The 5,350-nt window shown below is 40.2% G+C and overlaps 1 long non-coding RNA gene across 1 annotated transcript; it reads right to left on the reverse strand.

Annotated features, from left to right (window-relative positions):
- Window positions 1-673: 673 nt before the first annotated feature.
- On the reverse strand, window positions 674-2,502 carry LOC121875028. Its single transcript, XR_006090534.1, has 2 exons — window positions 2,005-2,502; window positions 674-1,179 (listed from the first exon to the last, which is right to left on the reverse strand). It is a non-coding gene; the product is annotated as an uncharacterized LOC121875028 (long non-coding RNA).
- Between the last annotated feature and the right edge of the window lie 2,848 nt (window positions 2,503-5,350).

Consider the following 5,350-nt stretch of genomic DNA (forward strand, 5'->3'; position numbering starts at 1 on the left):
TATTGTCAAACTAAGACACACAATTGAGACCCTGCAATTGTATGTAAATGAGGAAGAAAGGCAGATCAGTAACCTGGGACTTGGTCACAATTTTTTTGATGCCATATGGCAGCAGGGTCTACCATGAGACAACACATTATGCTTCCAATATCTTCCCAGGCAGTAGTGCCTCCCTGTTTGATAGCTGCCTACTACAGTACTGTACCTACTAAATAGAATACATTAGTTATGTCTATTTATCTAAAATGTATTGGTATTCACCATGTTGTAATTCACTTGAAAGATCACTAAATTGTATATTCATTGAAGTACAGTATTATATATTTATTTCAAAGGAATATTCACCAGCAGAGTTTTGAAACCTCCATAATTGTGTGTTGACAGATCTTCATGCCCCCATATTCATTGAGCATAGTCAGTACCAGTGCAAAATTTGATTTTGAATACACTACCACTGGAAAGGTTTCCAAAACAAAGTATAGGTGTCTACAATACCAATGATTCAAAACAAATCTATGCTGGATGCTGTCTCACCTTTATCCAACCAAAGTACTTGAAGTTGGTTTTGGAATGTCCCCTGCTCAACCAAGTTACAAGAGTTTTTGTGCACAAATGTCAGTGTAATATACCAGTAACAGCAAACCTTCCACTGTACAGTATAAAAATTGAATAATGTTGTTTAAACTTTCATTTATTGGTGATGGAACATTTGTGTGATATACATGTCCACAGTGAGGTATACAGTGTCATGATACATTGACAAACTGCCAGCTGCTCTCAGATACATCCATCTCACACCATACAGTATACCCTTACTCTCTTAATTTGTCTTTTATATCTGTATTATTGTGCACTATTTTCTTTATTCATAAGGTACACTAGCTGGTAATTTCATAAGATTCTGTTAAACCAAAAAAATTAACCCCTTAAGCTGAATAAAATTGTCTGGCTCTGGCAAAATTAAATATCTTAAGTGGCCTTCCCATAATGAAGAGATTAGTGGAGATAGTCTACGTACCAACCCCTTGTGTGAAGGTTCCTCTCTGTGCTGAATAAAATCATCTGGTGCTAGCCAAATAACATATTCTAAGTGGCATCCATGTAGTGAAGGAGTTGAAGGCTGAATATATATGCACAGTACAGTACTGTAAGTCCTCGCTTAAAGTGGTGGTTCCGTTCCTGAAAACCATGACGTTAACGGAATCAATTTTCCCCAGAAGAAATAGATAAAATATGGGAGTTATGTTCCCCAGCCTCCCTTTACCCCACAAAATACATTACGCATATATAAATTCAATGAAATTTTTATAGAAAATAGTATTTTTGTTCAATCCATAATGCGACGTCTAGCTTTATACCTAGGTAAGTAAATGCCTAGCATTAACTCGCCAGGCCAACATACAGGCAATTAAAACATCTAATAATTACTTAAATACGTAATATTAGGACACGTCGCTACCTGGCATTTAATTGCAATTCTCAAAACCCCCTCCATCACATGCACTGCCACCGTCATCTCTTGCCTTAGAGCGAGCAGTAAACAAAAGTCAACTCTCGAGGGGTGGAGTTGGGTGGGTTGTCGACGTCACATTCTGGACTATATCACAAAAACTTTTTTAGAAAAAAACAGCATTTTGTTCAATCCAGAATGCGACGCCTAGCTTTGAATACACGAGCAGGAGGTGGAGAGGGAGGTGACTTTGTGTATAAGGCTCCGCTAGCTTAGGTCCAGAATATGATTATAAACTATTTGGAATATTTTCCAATATTAGGAACATTTACCGGAAGGTAAAATGTTAATTTACATATCCCAATTAGGATACTCACTTTATTCTGATGAGGAAGAAGGTCCTGGTTGCGGAGATTGACTAGGTGGGGGAGAGGACCACTTTACCCCATAAAATACATTAAGCATATATGAAGTCAATGAAATTTTTATAGAAAATAGTTTATATTATACATCCAAAAAGGTAAATAAACTATTTCATTTTGTATTGTACTCACTGATTGGCGTATATGAAGCAAGTGTGTGGTGGGGAGTGGAGAGGAAGAGGGTGGGAGAGGAGGAGGGTGGCGAGTCACTGAGAGCCGGAGGGTGGTTCCTCCTCCCGCTGACTGGGTGATGCGCCATACAAAGTAGTCCATGGCGTTATACTGAATTGGCGGGACGTTTTCCGAATCAGGGGTATCTAAAGAGTATCGACGTTATAACGAAACAACATTGTCAATTGCAACGTTAAACGTGGACTTACTGTATATGAAACACATTTACTGTATTTCTTAGTTTTAACTTCTCCCCTAATTTCAAATAAAAGCTAATAGGTATTGGTAACTTTATTTTTTCTTTGAATAATATTTGTATTACAATCTAAACAGAAATGTGATAAAATTCATACGAATGCAAATCTATTAAATCTACATAAACTGTCTAAAGTCTATAGTTACAAAACTCCATTTTGCGAATGATTCAAGTATGATACAAAAGAAACTTGATATTAAAATGAATATCATTATACACATGCCTCCACTATCTCGACAAAGATTTATACCTAACCGCCTCTAACGGGACGAAGAGGATTGTCATAAGCCCAGATTGCACACACTTTGTGTACATATGCTTTAATATAGTTATGACAAACACTTAGAAACGCAAGTGAAAATAGATTGAAAATAAAACACCAAAATCTTCTTCAAAATATCGCATCAAAGAAAACGTAAATATTGACACGGGAACACAACCGCCCAGCTTGACCATAACAGTACTAGTAATTCAGTAGTAGAGGTTGATAAGATTTGTATAAAATGTAACTATGAAGAAAAAAACCCCTGGCAATTAATAGAAGACCTTCAACTCTGATTAAGTGTTTGGGGTAATGGATGTTTGGTTCACACTCAGGATGGATGGAGAAAGGAAACTCACAATGTGCTCTCATGTATACATGTTGTATTGATGTACAATGCAGCTTGGTGCTGGGAAGTGGCAGCGTGGTTACAAGCGTGATGTAGAGAGAGCTGGTTGGTGAGGATGCTCAGAGGAGGACCAGCTTGTGGGTCGCCATGCTCGCCGGCGGAGCGAGGACCAGGCAGGCGGAGGAGGAGGTGTTGCTGGCTGGTTGGGTGTGGGTAGAAAGAGACAGGTCACCACGAGGTCAGGTCTTAAATAGCGGGGTAGGCGTGGCTTAGTAGTTGACCCTCGCTCCGCGATGTATGGCGGCGCTCGTTGACCCAGACCACGAGTCACACACTGTGGAATTCGTGGGGTCGGCTACGCAGCGACAAACAGCGTTTGTAGGGAGAAATCCACTACAGTGTCCCGGTCAACTACAGGTAGAGGCCGTGACAAAGTATCTCTGTTTTTAACACAGTAATGAAGCGGTCTTACTTTGTCAAATATTAAGTTTGTTGTGACGTCCTTTTTGTTGGTATGTGTTACTGATTTTATCAGTATTTGTTGTTGAAACTTATAAAGCAATTGGATTTTTTATGAATGTACTAAATGATTATTATGGCAGGTATGGATTTATTTGTTTTTAAAATAAAGTTTTCATTTAATTTACAGTTTTCATTTTCTGCAGCGTGTATATTATTCTCATTTGTCATCCTGGAATAAACTTACACAAAATTTAAGTATACCTGGGTGGGTCTGCGCAACACTAGTTCCAGAAATTAAATAGTTACCTTATTCATGATACGTTTTCTGTAATTGTTACACGAGTGGTATGTTTTCTATGGTTAGTATGCCTCGAGAAATTTAGTAATTCTACACCTCAATTCAAATTTTCAATTTCAATTGCTTATTCCTTGATAGAGGAAGCGGGATCCTAGTGCTGTCACTAGGTACCCCTGTACAATGACGCCAGAAGCATCTGGCAAGTGTGACAAGTACATACAGTATAAATATTATAAAGGGGCTTACTAAAGCCTAAGGAAGGAAGGATATTCCTTTAACACATAATCAATATTATTTACAAAATATCTGGCGGCCAGTATTGGGAGGATCATCGTGTCTCCGTCAGGGGGTCGTGGAGTGGTGGTCCAGCAGGCGTCACGGAAGCGTTGTGTGTGGGGACATCTTAGGAGGTAGTGAATAAGGGTGCTGCTGTCGGGTCTTCTGCATAATGCACAAGAGCGTTGCTCAGGGGATGCGGGGATACCAATCTCCCAAGCAAAGTCATACCCAATGATGATACGGGCAGCAATCACGTCCCCTTTCCGCGACCCTTTCCCGTAGACGTACGAGAGGTCAGGAAGTTTACGGAGGACATCGTACCAGGTGGGCGGGGAGTCCAGGGGGATGGCTGCTTCCCGAGCTTCTCTCTGTTTGCTGCGAATTTGGGTCCAAATCTGTAAGAGTGTTCGAGGAACAACGTAGTCAGGTGTAGCCTTGTTGCAGCCAGTCTTGGCAAGGCCATCTGCTGCCTCATTTCCCATTCTACACCTCTTTTTGTAGAAACTACAGTGGCTTTAAATTTCCCCAAGAACTTTGGCAAACACAAGGAAAGTATTTCCATGATTCACGAAAAAATCAAGCCAAACTGATATGCAGCATCAACGTCCTTTGAGTCAACATTAATACCCTCATAAGTTCACCCTACCCACATCTGTCTCGACCCAAGAGTCGAACCCAGAATAGAGTGGTGAGAGATAGGCGCGTTACTGCTCAGTACCAGCAAACACCCTCAGCACCCGCATCATTGTATAATTATTCCGGAAAAAACTGCCACACTAATGTAGTACAGATACCGCAGTAGTCGGCCACGACATTCTCCCATTTCTTTCGCTACAATTCGAACTCACTCTAGACAACATGTTTTCGGATCTGCAAGATCCGATTACAAGTCTATTGTGCATTGTAGATGTTCCCACTGTTTGTCTGCATTATACTGGGAGTCAGCCAACCGATGGTGACTGTTTGTTGTTGGATAATAGAAATATAATCTTCAGAAGCTTTCGGTAGTGGCACCATCTCTTTTGGTGGATAGTCTGTACACCGCAAAACAAAAGTTGCGTCTTCCAGCATCTTTGAGAATTCTGCTTCTGAAGACCCTAAGAGGTCAGCAACAGAACTTACTGCTTGTACAAGATTAAATATGACATTTTGTAGGACACGAGAGAAAGGCACCATAACAGCGGACACCCTTTCGAGAATCAGCACCGTGAATTACTTATAATATTTATTTATAATTCTATAAATTTAAATTCGTATTCATAAAAGAAGCGTTATAATAAACTGAGTGGTATTGAGGGCTAGTGGTTCATACTGTGGCCGCGCGTGTGTGTGTGTGTGTGTGTGTGTGTGTGTGTGTGTGTGTGTGTGTGTGTGTGTGTAAAACAACTGACAGATTAAAGA

Source organism: Homarus americanus, unplaced genomic scaffold (assembly GCF_018991925.1).
Source record: "Homarus americanus isolate GMGI-L3 unplaced genomic scaffold, GMGI_Hamer_2.0 scaffold23022, whole genome shotgun sequence".
In the NCBI taxonomy this organism is placed as follows: domain Eukaryota; kingdom Metazoa; phylum Arthropoda; class Malacostraca; order Decapoda; family Nephropidae; genus Homarus; species Homarus americanus.